This window comes from Artibeus jamaicensis, unplaced genomic scaffold (assembly GCF_021234435.1).
Source record: "Artibeus jamaicensis isolate MK-2021 breed Jamaican fruit bat unplaced genomic scaffold, CSHL_Jam_final contig_797, whole genome shotgun sequence".
Taxonomy (NCBI): domain Eukaryota; kingdom Metazoa; phylum Chordata; class Mammalia; order Chiroptera; family Phyllostomidae; genus Artibeus; species Artibeus jamaicensis.
The window spans coordinates 8,545,684-8,555,253 of record NW_026521977.1 but is presented as its reverse complement, the minus strand read 5'-3'; positions in this window follow the sequence as shown (position 1 = coordinate 8,555,253).

Genomic DNA, 9,570 nt, shown 5'->3' with positions numbered 1-9,570 from the left:
AGATTGCTTATCTCCATTTTGTTGAGTTCTTTTTCTGGAATTTTGATCTCTTCTTTCATTTGGGCCATGTTTCTTTGTCTCCTCATTTTGGCAGCCTCCCTGTGTTTGTTTCTATGTATTGGGTAGAACTGCTATGACTCCCTGTCTTGGTAGTGTGGTCTAATATAGTATTTGTCCTGTAGGGTCCAATGTCACAGCCTTCCCTAACACCCAAGCTGGGTACTTGAGATATATCCTTGGTGTGAACTGAGTACACTTTCTTCTTGTCATTGAGCCTTGATTGTTGTTGGTAGGTCAATGGGAGGGATTTACCCAGGCCAGTCAGCTTCAAGGACTGGCTGTGACCACTGACCACCAACCTCTACCCTCCACAGAGAATCAGTTTTGCAGGGTCAGGGTGGTGGTGCTCCAGTTTGGTCTATAACTGTCCACGGGGTGCACAGGCTCTGGAGTTTCCTGAGAGGTTCAGGCCTAGGTCAGCCCCAACCTGTGTTCAATCCCAGCCAGTGCCTGGGGCCACCCTGCATGAGCTATAAAGCCATCTGACATGGTTGCTACTTGTGCTGGGCTTGGAGATTCCCTGGTGAAGCCAAGCTGTGAACCTAGGCTGGCTGCTCCTGATTCAAGGCCTTGGGCCACTTAGCAAGAGGTCTGGTGGTAGCGAGCTTACTGAGGCCAGCTGTTGCTTGTTTGATAGGATTTAGGAAGTTTTGAAGCATGAGCCAAGGCCACACATTCATGTAAAAAAGTCCTGGTTAACAGTTTGGGTCTGTAGTTAGGTGGGACGGAGTCTCAGGGGATCTCCAGGGCAGGGCAAACAGTGTTCGCCAGGTTGGTGGGGTCTCAGATAAGGCACCTGCATGCTAGTTCTGTGGCTCCGTTGGGGGAGAGTTCAGAAAGGGGACAATGGCTTCTGCCTGCCTTCCTGTCCGGGAGAAGGCTTCCCCCAGCTATTACTACCTTGATGCCAGACACTTCAGATCCTCCTTGTATGACACTGGTTCCCTTCAATCTGCTACTCAGGTGCTGGAGCTCAGAGGGAGTGAGTCTGAGTAGATGCATCTGTGTGTGGCTTCTTTAAGGGGAACTGCTTGGGACTCCAGAAATTTCTTCCACCAACTGAATCCCCATCAGTTTTTGCAGAAGCTGTGGGGACTTATCTTCCTGTCACTGGCACCCTGGGCTGGTGGGGTGCCTGGTGTGGGGCTGGGACTCCTCACTCCTGAGATACCCCTCCTGAATTGTTATCCACCACACATGGATGTGGGACCAGCCTGCTCCATATTTTCACCCCTCCCACCAGTCTGAATGGCTGTGGTTTCTTTAATTCTGTAGTTGTCGGACTTCATTGAACTCGATTTCAGATGGTTCTGAGTGATGCTTGTTTAAATTTTAGTTGTAGTATTGATGTGATTTGCAAGGAGGTGAGCCATGTTTACTATGCCACCGTCTTCACCTTTGCCCATTTCATGATGGGTGATTTATGAGTGTGACCTGCCCACACTGGGAGGAGTGTGCAGCAGTTTTTGACCAAAAACTGCATGACCTTTGTGCCCTACCCTTCCTATTGACCCAGTCTCTCCCCAAGCAACTGTTTGTTTGTTTGTTTGTTTGTTTCTGGATGAAAAAAGTCCTCAAAAAGAAATGTTTTACCAATGGGGAAGAGGTGAAACAAAAAATGGCATAATAGCACTAAAAAGCATCAAAATCAACAAGTTCAAAACTGTTCTGAGCAGTGGAAAAAGCATCTTGATACATGTACTGCATCAAATGGAGAGCACTTTGAAGGTGACTGAAGTTTAAACAGGTAAGTAAACACAATATTTCATAAATAAATTTTTGAGGGTCCCCCCTTGTGTTCTTGGCATCTTTGCTGCAGACCGTGTGACTGTACGTGGGGTTTATATCTGGGTGCTCTGCTCTGTTCCAGGGGTCCAAGTCTGTCTTAAAACAATCTCATTTATAATAGATTTAAAAAAATGAAATACAAATAAGCTTGACCAGGGAGGAGAAAGCCTTAAAGACTTACACACTAAAAACTGTGAAACGCTGACAAAAGAAATTAAGGGAGAAGAAATAGAAAGACATCTCAAGATTATGAATTGGAAGAATTAATATCATTAAAATATTTATGCTACCCAAATTAATCTACAGATTTAATAATCACTATCAAAATCCCAGTGGCATTTTTTAACAGAAATAGAACACAATTCTAAAGTTCATATGGAACCATAAAAGACTCCAAATAGCCAAAGCAATTGGAATAAAAAGAACAAAGCTGGATGCAATACACTTTATGATTTTAAAGTACGGGGTGGGGCGAAAGTAGGTTTAAAAGTTGTGAGTACGTGAAACAAAGTTTATTCTTGTATTATTTGTTAATTATTCTATGACTTTCCATACAAACAACTATAAACCTACTTTTGCCCTACCCCTGAATATTACGGAGCATTTTAGGGATTCTTGGGTGTGATCTGAAAAGTCTTAAAAATCTGAAAATTCTACAACCGCCTTTATTTTTCACTAGAGATAAATTACATGAAGATATATATACCTTATGTGGTACTTATATTACGAACACGATTTTGACTTCAGAACAGGAGAAGCTCTAGCTCCAGTCTTTCTGTGCACCTCTGGTTGCCTCTAAATACCTTTTCTTGTGCAATGGTCTGAAATTACTTCTAAACACCAGCTTTCTGTGTTCCATTACTAAGGCTACAGCATATATTTGTAAAAACTTTCCTGCTTGCCAGGACACCTCATCGATTGCAGACTGAGTGTATATCAATATTGGGCATGTTGACTTACAGGCTGTTTTGAAGTGAAACCTTACCAGACCATCTGTCAAAAGCCTGTTATTGGGAATGCTTTTCTCTATTACTGTAATGAAATCACTAAAATCATTTCCTGTTCCCAGTCCTTGTTCAGATCTTCTATCTATTGTCAATAAGAGGATATTAAAATACTCCGCAAAGTCCACATACCCTTTTCATGGGGGTTCGCAATGTAGCGCGTGGCTTTGTGTTTTAGTGTTGGAAATAAATAATGACGTCAAGCCTATCGTAATAAAAGAAGTCTGCTTATTATTAAAAACTAAAGCTGTTTTCCCTTTGATATCATGGAATCTGTTTATAATGATTTTCCTCCTTACAGGTCAGGGTTTATATGATTACATTAGAAATTGAGACATTTTGGGAAACAGTTTCTTCCTAAAAACTGACCCTTTCCTGCTTAGTCAGACCCTTGCAGACTCCAACAGTGAGACTGTGGGAAGAGGGGTGAAGGGGCTTTCTGTGGTCCCTGGGAGGAGCCTGACTTCCTGAAGTGTGAGTTTGCTTCCAGGGAGGAGTGTATGTTGAAAGCAAGGTGGATGGCTGGGTGGGGGGATGTGTATTTATCATAGTCCACAATTCAAGAGAACGTGTATACATAGCTTTATTTTAAGTGACTTAATGTAGGAGCATGTAGTTTTGCTTTGAATGGTTTCTGTTCACCCCTTACCATTTGGCATCTCTGGAAATTCACTCTTCTTTGGGACTGAATTTGGGGAGGCTGGTGGCATTTGTCTTTCTTCAAAACGCACTCGATGTTGGACTTTTCTTCCCTGTACCCAGCAGCAAAGAGTCACTTGGCCAGTCAGCAAGCACTTCTGGAGGAAACTTAAGTCCTTTAACTTCCCCATCACAGAGAAGTCTGTACCCTGTCACGATTGGTAGAAAAAAATTCTGCTGATGTGGTGGACCCTGGAACAGAGTCCCAAAACTGAGCTCTCTAATTTCTTTTTATATGCGTTTTAGGTTTAGACAAATCAGGCAACTGTCTCATTTGTCCTAAATAACTTCCCGAAGTTACTTAGGTTTTTATGACTGTAGCTTTATGACTAAAGCGATCTGGAGACTTCCTGCTCTAAATGCAGCCTTTTGCTTCTTGGTCACATCAAGTGATCTCTGGTCTTTAAAGATCCACATTTTTAGATGAGCCTTGAGTCATCTGAAAAATCTTACATTTTTCTGTTCCATTCTATTTGGTTGTGTTTTAATGTGGGTTGGCTATTTTCTTTAGAGCAATTGTAGAAAAAGCAACTCACAAAGCACTCGCGGACTACTGTGTCCTTGAGAAACTGCCCCGGGCTGTGCCCTGAGCACTTGCAGCTGCACAGGACCCTGGAGGGTCACCCTGCAGAAGCCCTTTGTCACCACAAGCTGGCTCTCCTTTGATGGAGAGATTAATAGTTTCCATAATCATATCATCCTGGTTGCTCTGTGCCCAGAGTTTACTCGGACTTGAAAGAAAGGGAAGCTAATTGAAAAAAAAATTTTTTTTCTTTCTTGTCTCCCCTCCAAATCTCTCATCTGGAAAAGTGATGAAAAAGAGATTCAAGAGTTTGTTGCCAGAGGGGAGCCTAAATGTTTATTTTCTTTTGCGATTCTGAATAAAAGTCGGATGGTGGGGATGGGACGGGAACGGGAGGAACGGTGTCGCTCTGCTGCCTGAATAACTAAACAGGGCAGGACACTGGGAAGTGGATCCAGCACACACTGGAAGGTGGTCCTGTGAGGCCACGAGTATCTGGTCCTGGGAGTAAGTACAGGGGGCACAGAAAAGGGGTTTTGTAATCGATAACGATTGTGATCAGATGGGTTCAGTGATTTTATATGTGTCTACTACTACTGAGGGGCTGTGAGTTTATTCCCCACATCCTGGAGTTGGGGAAATTCTTACCTTAAGTTCAATTCTTTTTGAGCCCCTCCCGTCATTCTTGTCCAGTTCTCACCCTACATAGTGAGAACAAACTAGTGCTGGTTTCTGCAGTGTTGCTGTGGAGCCTTGGAAGATTTCGGTGGGCACAGGACTTGGTCTCTGGGAGAACTGGGTTATGTTAATAGAACACGGGTCTCTTGTCATATCTTCCGTCAGAGATCCACTTCCAATATGTGATCAGTATGTGCTTTGTTGGAGTTGACTGAACCAGTAAGAGAGAAACTGAATTGTAGACACCTGTCACTCATTCATGCCACAGTCTGTTGTCATTTGTTGAATTTGCCGTGTGTTAAGCACTGCGCTCAGTCAGTAGGATCCAGAGGTGGCATTCAAGGAAGGAAAATAAGAGCTAATGGCCGTTCATTCCATCAGTTTCTGAAAGTCAAGATCCACGTCCCTTCCTCTGAAGGGATGTGCTTTCACTCCTCCAAGTTTCATGCTAGTTGGAGACCTGGGGCTCTCTTGAGGCTTACATAGTTATAGGAGATAGGCAGGTTCTTTTGTGGGTGACTCTCTCCCTGCACTTCATATGCAGCCCAACAGTAAGGTGACCTTCCACTATCACCCACCGTACATGACAGTTAAGGGCAGCAGATGAGCGTTTGCCCTCATTTTTCTTGTGGAACCTCACAAGGAAATCACCTCTCAAGCTGCTCCTATTCCAGCCTAGGGATTGGCCATTTCTTGCCTGCGAAGGGAAGCTCTGACTTTTAGCTTCCCCAAGCTGTCTGAATATCCCACGTAATATTGGTGCTCAGTCAAGAGCTAGTGGATGTGCAAACAGGCCTGCCACAGCAGGGCACAGCGGTCCACAACAGAGCCCAGAGGGGAGGAGAGGCCCTGGTCCAGAGGGCTGGGGGAACGGCGTGTGTGTAAGACACTCAAGGGTTTGTGGCCAGTGGGAGCTAAGGTGAGGCCTGGTCACTCGGGGGCAGTGTGGAGCCTGACCCAAGCCAAAAGAGGCAAAATTGTGAATTTACATTAACTGTAGGGCACAGCCTCAAAGATAGGCGAGGCAGCCAGCAATCTGGAAGCTCAGAGGTCAGAGTCGGAAAGAGCACAGTTCTCTTCACATCTGCTGCGAAGTCTCATGGCTAGGCCCCTCCTCTCTACCCCTTGATAACTTCTTAGGAAGAAGCCAGTTCAGACACTGAAACTTCTTAATTTTTTTAAAAATTAAGGGCTGTGTAGTTCTTAAGGGTCTATTTAAATAATTGGACCAGAATAAATTTAAACTGAATTGGATCTTTGGTTTATTAGTTTTCCTGCTACTAACAGGTGGGGGGTGGGTTCCAGAGAAACACCAGCTTTGTTACGGTGGCAAAGGGAAGCTGGTAACCTTTTCTTTCCACATCAGTAACAGTGTGCCTTGCCTTTTGAGATCCTGTAACAAGGGAAAGAGTCAGAGGTGATGGAGTTGCCCGAGTTGTAGCAGATAAAATTCTCACAGACTTCTGGAATTTCTATAGGTGGATATACTCGGTATTCTTCCACATAGACTCATTTCCAAGAAAAGAAAGAGGACAATCGACAAAAAAGATACGTTGTGACATTTCAGGAGGCTGACTGACTCAGTAGTGACCACCTGATGTTACAGAGTGTTCCTATAAAAGCTAGAACATCTAAAGGAAAAGCTAAACTGAAGAACTCCAAATTCAGTTTACAGCCGGTCTCCCGTGTGAAACTGGAGGGACTGCCTAACTCGTGCTCATTTATATTCAACAGGCTTTTACTGATTACTAGCCACGTGCCAGGCACAGTGCTAAGTGCTGGGGACACAGTGCTTGGAATATGGCAATTGTTGTTCCACAAATGTTACTTACATGAACCAAATGTTACTTAAATGAGAGAAAACTATGTTTCCTATCTAGAAACAGACTTATGTGAAGCTAATGAAACTTAAGCTTAAAGCAGTGGTTTCCAGATTCTGATGCAGGTAGGACTCACCCAGGAACCTTTTAAAAAATACTGATGCCTGGGTTCCATTCCTGGACATTCCGATTTAACTGGTGTGGGGTACAAATTGGGTATGAGGATTTTTAAAGCTCCCCAATGGTTCTTACGTACCACTGGGAACCACTGCATTATGGGACCCCCAATTGTTGAGGCCCTTTTGAAGATCCTAGAAGGTGCCTTGTGTTAGGCCTGGAATTAGATAAAAGTAGCCAAGAGGAACCCGAGGCAGGCTCCAGACTGACTCAGCAGGGAAGATAGAAAGTACAGAAAGTACAAAGAGTGCTGAACAAGATAACCGCCTTGTGCATGACCTTGTCTTTGCAGAAAAGTATCCATTGTTGCAAGCAGAGAACATAGCCATGTGTGTTCTGTCGAGATAGCCAATTGCTAACAGCTTCGTCTACTTCTGTATTTGCTTGCTTGCTCACCCCAATAAAAACCCTAGGCTGTAAGCGCCAGGCGCAACTCTCATTTGCAGCCATTTCTGGGCACCGTGTCTCCGGACTCCTCGAGAGTTCGCCCCTGCGCAGGTAAAGCTTTGGCCAATAAAGTTCCATCTTAAACTCCTGAAAGCTTCCGACCATTTGTTGCTCGCGTTGGTGGATGCCACACTAGCACTTTTTTGTTTTCTTTACTTTTTTTATTAAAAAAAATTTATTTATTTATCTTTAGAGGGGAAGGAAAGGAGAGAGGGAGGGAAATATCAGTGTATGGTTGCTTCTCATGGGTCCCTTGCTGGGAACTGGCCTGCAACCCAGGCATGTGCCCTGACTAGGAATCGAACCACAAACCTCTGGTTCACAGGCCCTTGCTCAATCCACTGAGCTACACCAGCCAGGACACTTTTTTGTATTTTTTTCATTACTATTTAACCCCCTTATACTCTCTTCCCTCGTGTTATCCGAGTCTGTAAGTCCTTTTTCCTTTTGCTCAATCCTCTACCCACTAACCAACCCCCCACCCCAAATAGCTGTCATCCTAAGAGTGTCTCTCTCTTGCTTGTTAGTTCAATTTGTTCATTAGATTCCACGTATGAGTGAAATTGTATGCTGTTTGTCTTTCTCTGGCTGGTTTATTTCACTTAGCATAATTTTCTCCAGGTCTATCCATGCTGTTGCAAAGAGTGGAATTTTCTTTTTTACATATGAGCAGTGTTCCACCGTGTAGATGTCCCATAGTTGTTTTATCCACTCATCTGCTGATGGAAACTTGGGTTGCTGCCACATCTTGGTGATGGGAATAATGCCTAGCACTTCTGAATTTGAAATTTTATGTTCTTTTTTTTTTTTTTAACAGGGCCCCTACATTGAATAAGCTTCAGGTGCCACAAAACCTGAATCTGATTTTCTCTATCCGTGAGATGGTCTTAGTCCAAATCAGTGGGCTCCTTAGCTAGCACAAGCTATTTTCAGAAGCATAACTTGGCCAAAAGTTGCTGATTAGCAGTCCTCTTATGGCTACTACCACGTGAAAGCTAAGCCATTACAAGCAACAGATGCCACTTTGTGTGGTCTCGTCCCTCTTCTTATTTTTTTTTGGGTCCATGACAGAGAGCGATTTTTGCAATGCTTCTAGAAGGAAGTCGCTTTTGGTGGAAGAACTGGCCACTGCAAGTGGCAGGGTACTGTAGTGTTACTGGCTTCTGCACCATATTGATTGGATTTCATGGTCAGCTAAGTTTATGACTTTGTAGCATTTCCGGTGCAAGGCCTTTACAAGAGACACACTGGTCCTCTCGAGTGTCCCTGGAGCTCTGTACTCCAGCATCCCTGCTGCCTTTCCCAGAGGAGTTGCCTGGTGATGCTTGTAAGGCTGGTTTAAAGCTCTACAAAATTTATTCAGTGATTTTATTACCGAGACAAACAATAGCCATTTCCACTGCACTTGTGGGCCAGGTGCGCACCTGGGAGCGTGTCTCCGTGGCTCTCCCTCAATGGGGGCACGGACCCAGCCCAAAGAGGGCAGAATGAGCAGCTCGCTGTGCAGGAGCTGCTGGGAGGCCCTCCCCGATGTTTGGAAGTGGCTCTGAACTTGCTAAATGGCCAGGTATTTACCGTATTTTGCCATATATAATATGCTCCCATGTATACTATGCACCCATGTTTTTGGCCCAAACTTTCAGGAAAAAGAATCTTTCATTTTAATTCAATTTTTAAAATTTATTTACATTTAGAAACAAAACTGATGATCATATTCCAGGGTATTATTTTGCATATGGATATTGTCATTGCTTTCTAGAGTTACACTTTTAATGCATAAGCATAAATAAAAGAATTAAAAAACCTTATGTAGATACAGAATTAGTACTAACCACGCATCATGCACATCCTTATTTTTTTCCTTCAAAAATTTGGGCAAAAAATTGTGCATTATACGAAGCAAAACATGGTGCCCACATCATCTACAGGGTACAAAGGCTGTTCCCAGGTTCCCTGAGGCTTCCTTTCCTGGACATGCTTTATTGTCAGTCCTCTTGGCCCCTTCCCTGTATCAAATACCTACTTAGCAGGTCACATTCAGGCTATTTACAATCTGATTATCATTGGCCTTGTTGCCCTCTGAGGAAAAGTTACGTAATATATAAGCCAGAGCCCTCAGCAGATTTAAGGCATAGCTGCTTCTCTAAAAGGAAAGGCTGGGGCTTTAAAAAAATTATTAATTTCTGCCACAATACACCCTGTAACATCTAATATCTGGCACCTAAGGAAAACTAACTTCTGGGGTGAGGTTTGGGGTATTGACATGTAGATGGGATTTTCCTGAAGATGGAAGGACAGTCGCTCCAGATTTCTGTCCATTTGGACTTCCAGGAAGGGCGTCTGCTGTCTGTCCACTTGGTGTGGTTTCCTCCTG